The sequence below is a fragment of the Tasmannia lanceolata genome, unplaced genomic scaffold (genome assembly GCF_043159265.1).
Source record: "Tasmannia lanceolata isolate RefF3 unplaced genomic scaffold, GAP_Taslan_0.1 ptg000113l, whole genome shotgun sequence".
NCBI lineage: Eukaryota > Viridiplantae > Streptophyta > Magnoliopsida > Canellales > Winteraceae > Tasmannia > Tasmannia lanceolata.
The window spans coordinates 195,965-204,792 of record NW_027518790.1 but is presented as its reverse complement, the minus strand read 5'-3'; positions in this window follow the sequence as shown (position 1 = coordinate 204,792).

Genomic DNA, 8,828 nt, shown 5'->3' with positions numbered 1-8,828 from the left:
ATCAAGAAACTTGTCAATAAAATGAGTCTTTGACAGTTTCTCTCCATCTTTCTATTGCTGCTCCAAATTGTCCCAAACTGCCATAGCTGTTTTGTTTTGACCATAAACATCTGCAAGATGGTCTGACAAATAGTTGAGCAAATAACTTCTACAGAAATCATTATTTCTATCTCAATCAGCCTCTTCCTTGGTATTCTCCTCTTCAAAATCAGGTTTCTCCTCTTGAACAATGTAATAGATTTTCAGAAGTTGCATTCCAAAATTCACTTTTCGATGCCAAGCGTTAAAATAAGAGCCGTCAAAGTTCTCAAGTTTTAGACTATCAATACCCATAGCTTTTGCAGTATCCATCTTATACGAATAACATCTTAAGATTGTTGGTGCAATAGGGGAAACTATAAAATGAAAACTACAATAATATGATCTTAGAGAAAGATGGAAAGACTAAATCGAATATAGATGATCCTCAATATGTGTAGAGCTGTTGTACGTCTTCGAACGCTTCACTTAAGACGTTATTCGGCCCTATTCCGATGTAAGGATCTGACGATCGAACCGTCTCTAGGAACATCAACTAAGTGTTGTGTGCACCTACCAAACACTTTAAAGGCAAAGCTTTGAGTCTCTCTAGTTAAGCAAATCGGGCTCTACATAGCACTTTGAGGCTTCGTGTGTGGACTGTAATCTCACACAAAAATAGTGGAACAAATCACACCAAAAATATGGGACACATCCTGGATTGGCTTTTCCTTTCTCACAGCACAACACTGGTAGAGAACCTTTCTCCTTTCTCTTTTCTCATTATTAGAAAAGTTGTATTTTTTCTCTCTTAATAGAAGCTAGCCAAGAGTCTCTTCATTTTTTTGGAATCACCCTTAATGAGAGCACTAAAGGCATACCACTAGTGAGAAAACCAAAGAGTCACCATTAATGGAATACGAAGAGTCAACTAGAAAGGCTAACTCTCTTGTCCTTTTGTGAATGACTCTTAGAGTACCAAGGAATATCAAAAGCCACCTTAAAACCTCAGCCCTTTTATTAATATTTGAAACTTAATTTTGGATACAAAATCCAACAGTTTTAGCAAGGGCACCCTTCATTCTATCATTGCTCATATATGAATAACAAAAACTGAAATTGCAGGAACCAAATTCCTAAGACCGGTCTAATGGGTGGGGCCGTGTTGGGCCTGTAGCTCAATGGTTGAGGCTTGGTTTCTGAACCTTGAGGTCACAGGTTCAATCCCAGCTTACCTACCAAAAAAAACCCGATCTAATATGTTATGCCCAAAATTGGTAACAGATACGACAGTGACGAAAGAGCTGATCTGGCGGGCCTAAGGGACTGAGCTGAAGGAACTATGCCCTACACAAGAGCGCACGAGGTCAGAAGACCAACCCAGAGTCGTTGCTCCGGACGGGCCCTTCGATACTCAAGTCAGTATGAGCAGAAGTGCATAGCCAGAACTTTAAAAGTGGTAGTTCAGAAGTTATTACCCCCTTCTTTGAGCCTTAGAAGGCCTTTTATAAAGAGAGCCCTGGGGTGGTTGAATTACCTACCCCAAGACAGGTGTCGGGCCATTTGTGGGTTTAGGTTTACCTGCTCTTGGCAGATTACCAGACTACCCCTGGACAGGTGCCGAATTCGTGGTGGGCACTTTAAGGGCCACGTGTCGATAGCTAATTGGTCGTTGCTTTTCATACCCTATCAGTTGCCCCCCAGTTCTCCAAGTCATTGTGGTGATTTGGGAAAGTATGAGGTTGTGTTCCTGAGCGGCCGGAAAAATGAAGTGAAATGATCTGTACGGCCTGGGGCGGGTAGAAGTTTGAAGTGGAAAGTCTGTCCGGCCAAGCCGTCTGTCCAGCCTGGGATGGGCAGAAGTATGAAGTGGAAAATATGTCCGGCCAAGCCATCTGTCCGGCCTGGGACGAGCAGAAGTATGAAGTAGAAAATCTGTCCGGCCAAGCCGTTTGTCCGGCCTGGGACGGGCAGAAGTATGAAGTGGAAAATATGTCCGGCCAAGCAGTCTGTCCGGCCTAGGATGGGCAAAGTTTGGAGTACCATAACCTGTCAGGCCAAGCCATCTGCACGGCCTGGGACAGCCAGAAATTTGAAGTGAAATCTATCCGGCCAAGCCATCTGCACGGCCTGGGACGACCAGAAACTTGGAGTGAAATCTGTCAGGCCAAGCCATCTGGGCGGCCTGGGACGACCAGATTTTTGTCGTTTTGTGCAACGCGTCATATCCTGACCGGCCTGGGATGACCAGATTTTTATCGTTTTGTACAACGCGTCATATCTTGGCCGGCCTGGGACGACCAGATTTTTGTTGTTTTGTGCAACCGTCATATCCTGGCCAGCCTGGGATGACCAGATTTTTGTCGTTTTGTGCAACACGCCATATCCTGGGCGGCCTGGGACGACCAGATTTTTGTCGTTTTGTGCAACGCGCCATATCCTCGGCGGCCTGGGACGACCAGATTTTTGTCGCTTTGTGCAACGCGCCATATCCTGGCCGGCTCGGGACGAGCACAAACACTTAGAAAATATCCCGCTGCCAACCATTTAGAAGATTCTCCGCGCCCAAACACTTAGAAAATTTTTCGTATCCACCCTGTACGCGTATACATAGAAGGGAAGCGTATGTAGTCTATACACGTACGTATTATACGTATTCTTATACGTATACGTACGCTTGCCTCGCAGTGTGTGCCCTTCATTAATGAGGGACACGCGGCACCACCTGGTTCGTGAACACGAACTGCCTCAAGCCTCAAGGCTATAAGAAGAGGTTTTCAACCTTAACTTTTCACTTTCACTTTCACTTTTTACTTCTGCCTCTTTTTCCTCTGCCTGTTCGGCTCTGGTAGCTTGTGGTTATGGTCGTCCGCGAATTAGGAGCCTTTCTCTTCAGACCGGTAATCTTCTTTTCAGCACGTCTCTATTTGATTTTTCTTTTGTGTTCTTGATGTCCGATAGTACCTCTAGTTCTAAGTCTGGTTCTAGGTCGTCTTCAGGGGAGTACGCATCTTCTAGTAGCTCAGGGTCTAGTTCGTCGGAGAGGACCCAAACTAATCCGACCAGGGTTCCTGGTCCGTATATGGCAAGCCTTAGGATAAACGTAGTTGATCTTGATGAGCCCGTAGATAGTGGGGACGAGGTGATTTTAGACTTAAATACCACCCCGGTCCAAACGGACAAGGCGAGTGGAGGTAGTGATGCTGCCGAGACGTCCACCACATTCGTTCCGGGCTGGGCCGCGGAGGTCATAGCTAAGACCTGGATGGACGCCAATCCTCAGTACAACATTCAGGCTCTGTACGAGGAGAATTACCTTGAGGAGTCCGAATTAGGGGAAGTTCGGGATAGGTACTGTATTCCCAAGCGGTTCAAGTTGAGGGCAGCCATAGAGGGAGATAGGGCTTGTAACGATAGCACCGATGTATGTATTTATGAGGATTCCCTAAGAGCCGGGCATAGGTTTCCTCTGCATCCCTTTTTCGTTGAGGTTCTCCGATACTACGGCCTGGCCCCAGCTCAAGTTGCGCCGAACTCATGGAGAACGTTAGTCGGATTTATGTACCTAGTCCAGGGCCGGCTCCAAAGAAACGTATCCATTCCGATGTTCCGTATGTGTGCGCACTTGAAGAGGCACAAGGACGGAGGTTGGATCTATATAAGCCAACGTCCTGAGGTGAAGATGATCACCGGCATTCCATCCTCCATACATTCATGGAAGAACGGGTTCTTCTACGTCGAGGACAGTGGAACTGCTGAGTCCTGGCCGGTTCCTTTAAAATGGGACACCCCGGACACGCTTGCGCTAAGCCGCAAGCCGATCCTGGAGGGCGAGGATAAGCTCACATTCGCTCGGGTCTGTGAGGAGCTGCAACGAGAGGGCCTTATTTACTGTTTGGAGTTCTCCAAGGAAGAGGTTCTAGTCGAGCTCGGCATTAGTACTGCTACTCGGGCACATATGTGGTTTTAGGCTAGTTTTGATCTTGAGTCTTCTCTTTTGTCATTACTTACCTGTTTGTCTTGTCGAATTTCAGAGATGCAGAAGCAGTCCGCACTGCAGAAGGTAAGGCAGAGTGCCTATGGGAGGGGCCAGGGCCAGAAAAGGAAGGCCCCCGAGACTTCTAGTCCTGCACCAGCGCAGGACGCGCCGCCCAGGGTAGCAGGCCATTAGTAAAGATCGTGGACGCCTTTGGCCGGGGAGCTGGATCCTCCCGGCCTTCGGACATGGTCCTTGGCGTCCAATCTCCTCCCTCAGGGCTTGCAGACAACGTCTTTCGGCCCAACTGGGCCGTTCAAAAGAACGACATCGGCCTAGGTGACAGCCGGGTAGCCAGGGAGATAGTCACCAAGGGCTTGTTGAAGCAGGACAGGCTCAAAGTTCTCCATGAGTCTCCAGACACGGCCGATGAGGCTATGTTCTCCTCGATCTATCAGGAATACCTTTACCCTTTTTTTTTGGGTCTTGCTCATGCCTTTTCATTGGTCCGCAGATCGGATGTTACTACAATGACCTTCGCGAGAAGAGTCAGAAATTTTCTCTCTCGATTACCAAGTCAGAGGAAGAGAACGGCGAGCTGAAGAAGGATGCCGTCGAGCTCCATAGGTCCATTCAGGAGAGGGACCAGGAGATCAACAGGCTCAAGGGTAAGATGACCGCCTTAAAGGAGAAGGTCGGTGACGCCCTCAATCAGCAGAGGGAGAGAGCTCGAGAGAGGCATAAAGAGGCCGTGTAGAAGAAGGAGGATGAACTCGTCAGTTTGTCCACCGAGTCCTACAAGTTGGGATTCATGGATTGCTTGGAGCAGGTCAGGGGGTCCAACCCAAACGTCTCTCTAAAAGGTCTTGTCCTACCTAAGCCGGCTGCCGGAGATGAGGGCGAGCAGGACCCTCCTCCGCCATCCGATGCTCCTGAGGCAGATCCTCCACGGGACGACGGTCACGAGGAGTCTTGAACTCCCCACCCTTTCCGAGTTCGGTGCTGATGGATTCTTTTGTAGTGGCCTCTGAGCCCATTTTTTTTTGTAATGGCCCTTGCAGGCCCAACCTTTTATGAATAGAAGTTGTGTTTTGTTATCTATTGCACACTTGACCAATAACACTTGGTAACATGGATTGTTTCCGATCAGAGGTACGCTTCCGGTCTTTGCGGGGGCAAACCGGGGTGAAACAGGCGGCAGATACCCAAGTATTATTGAACTTGGGTTCTTGGCGAGGGTTTGGTTTTCTGCCCGAGTTCGTTCCTGACCAAAAGTGCGCTTCCGGTCTTTTTGGAGACGAACCAGGGTGAACCAAGCGGCGGATACCCAAGTTTTATTGAACTTGGGTTTTTGGCGAGGGTTTGGTTTTCTGCCCGGGTTCGTTCCTGACCAGAAGTGCGCTTCCGGTCTTCTTGGAGACGAACCGGGGTTAACCAAGCGGTGGATACCCAAGTTTGATTGAACTTGGTTTTTTGGCAAGGGTTTGGTGTTCTGCCCGGGTGCTTTCCTGACCGGAAGTGCGCTTCCGGTCTTCTTAGAGACGAACCGGGGTTAACCAAGCGGCGGATACTCAAGTTTTATTGAACTTGGGTTTTTTGCGAGGGTTTGGTGTTCTGCCCGGGTGCTTTCCTGACCAGAAGTGCGCTTCCGGTCTTCTTGGAGACGATCGAGGTGAACCAAGCAGCGGATACCCAAGTTTTATTGAACTTGGGTTTTTTGCGAGGGTTTGGTTTTCTTTCCGGGTTCATTCCTGACCAGAAGTGCGCTTCCGGTTTTCTTGGAGACGAATCGGGGTGAACCAAGCATCGTGTATTATCTAAGACGAAGAACTCGGAGCTTTCAAAGAAACAGTAGCCTTTTTATTATCCACATTCAGGCGTGATTACAACGGCATCCGCTTTTGTACCAAGTGGTAGGCTATTGGTATATTTTCTGGGGTTCTTCGAGTTCCAGGCATGGGGTAGTAGGTGCTCGCCAAGTGTCTCCAGTTTGTAACTCCCTCGGCGAATGACTCATTTCACTCGGTACGGCCCCTCCCAAGTTGGGGAGAGTTTGCCTACCTTCTTTGGTTGGGAGATGGCGGCCTTCTTCAAAACTAAATCACCCGCTCGGAATTCCCTTGGGCGTATCCTCATGTCGTGATAATGGGACACTTTCTGCTTGTAGGCCGCGACCCTGATTCGGGATTCTTCCCGGACTTCTTCCAGCAAGTCAAGGTTCGCGCGGAGTCTATCCCCGTTGAGCAGTTCGTTGAAGCTGGTGACTCTGGGAGATGGAGCGCCAACATCAACGGGGATTACTGCCTCAGTGCCAAAGGATAGGTTGAAGGGCGACTCCCCCGTTGTGGTGCGTGGGGTGGTACGATACGCCCATAGGACGTGATAGAGTTCATCAGCCCATCGGTCTGCTTTCTCGTCCAGCCTTTTCTTAATCCCTTCGAGCAGGATTCTGTTCATAACTTCAGTCTGCCCATTCGTTTGAGGGTGTGCCACGGAGGTGAACCTTTGTTCGATTTTCAAGTCTGAGCAAAACTTTCGAAAGTTCCGGCAATCAAACTCCTTGCCGTTGTCCGTTATCAAGACGCGGGATATCCCAAATCTGCAAACAACGGATTTCCAAAAGAAGGTCTGCACATTTTGCTCCGTGGTTTGGGTTAGAGGTTCAGCCTCCACCCACTTGGTAAAGTAGTCTATAGCGACTACGACGAACTCTCGTCTCCCCGATGCTGGCGGAAAAGGGCCCAGAATGTCCATCCCCCATACTGCGAAAGGGAGTGGACTGACGATTGGGGCCATTGGTACAGCCGATTGATGAATGGTGGGAGAGAATTTTTGGCATCGCTCGCACTTTTTGACTAGGTCCAGGACAACTCGCCTCAAAGTTGGCCAGTACATGCCTCTCAACAGTACCTTGATGGCCAGGGCCTTGCCCCCCAAGTGCTCTCCACAAATTCCTTCGTGGGTTTCCTGTAGAGTGTACGTGGCGTCGCTCAGCCGGAGGCATTTCAAGTATGGAAGGGTGTACGACCTCTTGTACAGGCTCTCACCATCTAAGGAAAACCTTGTTGCTCGTTGTATCACTTTGCGGGCCTCCTTCTTCCCTTCAGGAAGCTTCCCATTGCGCAGGTAATTGATGATTTCGTCCATCCAGCATGGCTCGTGCTCGACCTGCATTACTCCCACTGCCTCATTCTCGATGCTGGACTTCTTCAGAAACTCCATACATATACTCCTGAGAGCGGTGTAACCGGACGCTACTAGTTTGGATAGCACATCTGCTTTCGTGTTTTCCGTTCTAGGGATTCTGATGACCTCGAAGCTTTTGAACTTGCTGGCTAGCTGGCGGACCTTGGAAAGATACTTAATCATGCGCTCGTCGCGGGCCTCGTAGACTCCTTGGATCTGGTTTGCGACCGGTTGGGAGTTGCAATACGCCTTCAGCCTTCGGCACGGGTTTGGACTGCCAAGTTCATTCCGGCGATGAGAGCATCATATTCTGCCTCATTGTTGGACGCACGGAATTCGAACAGTAGTGCATAGTCCAGAACAAAGTTTTCAGGCCCGGTGAGGATCAGGCCGGCCCCGCAGCCAGTCTTATTTGAAGACCCGTCCACATATACTTCCCAAAGCGGCTCATTGGACGACAGATTCTGGTCTGCTGGTATAGGGATGCTTTCTGCCCTTACAGGTACAGTCCCAACTTCTACTTGGGCCCCAGGCGTTGTTGTCTCTTCTACAACCGGAGTTTGGATAGTTTCGGACGCGGATCTTTATCGGGGGATGGTGCATTCGGCTATGAAGTCTGCCAGCACTTCGGCCTTTATCGCCGGCCTGGGCAAGTATTGGATATCAAATTCGCTCAGTTCCACGGCCCACTTCACAAGTCGCCCTGAGGTGTCTGGCCTGTGGAGAACCTGTCTAAGTGGTTGATCGGTTAAGACTTTTATTGTGTGGGCTTGAAAATACGGCCTCAGTTTTTTGGCCGCCATGATGAGAGTATATGCCAGCTTCTCCACTCGCTGGTATCTGGTCTCAGCATCGTGTAGGACCTTGCTGGCATAGTAGACTGGTTTCTGCTGGTTGTGCTCTTCTCGAATCAGTACTGCCGCCAATGCCATGGGACTCACTGACAGGTACAGGAGTAGCTCTTCTCCGGGCTCTGGCTTGGTTAACAATGGCGGACATGACAAGTACTACTTCAGCTCTTCGAATGTAACTTGACAATCTGATGTCCAGGGGGCTATTTTGATTCCTTTGACAGCATTGAAGAAAGGCAGGCATCTCTCCGCAAATTTTGAGATGAAGCGCCCCAGTGCGGCCACCATTCCGGTTAACCGCTGCACTTCCCTAATGGTCTTTGGTGGAGTAAGCTCCACCACAGCCCTGATCTTCTCCGGATTGGCTTCTATCCCTCTTTTGCTTACCATAAATCCCAGGAATTTTCCCAAGCTGACACCGAACGTGCACTTGGTGGGGTTGAGCTTCATGTTATGCTTCCTTAGGACGTGGAATGTCTCTTTCAGGTCAGATACATGATCTTGCGTGCTCTGGCTTTTGACCAACATGTCATCTACATACACCTCCATGTTGCGGCCAATTTGTTTTTTGAAGAGCTTGTTTACGAGTCTCTGATAGGTTGCCCCTGCGTTCTTCAGACCGAAAGGCATGACGCGGTAACAGTATGTGCCCTGATCTGTTACAAAGGATGTTTTTGGTACATCCGGTTCATACATTCTGATTTGGTTGTACCCGGAGAAGGCGTCCATGAAGCTCAGTAATTCGTAACCTGCGGTGACATCTATCAGTTGATCGCTTTTTGGGAGCGGGTAGCTGT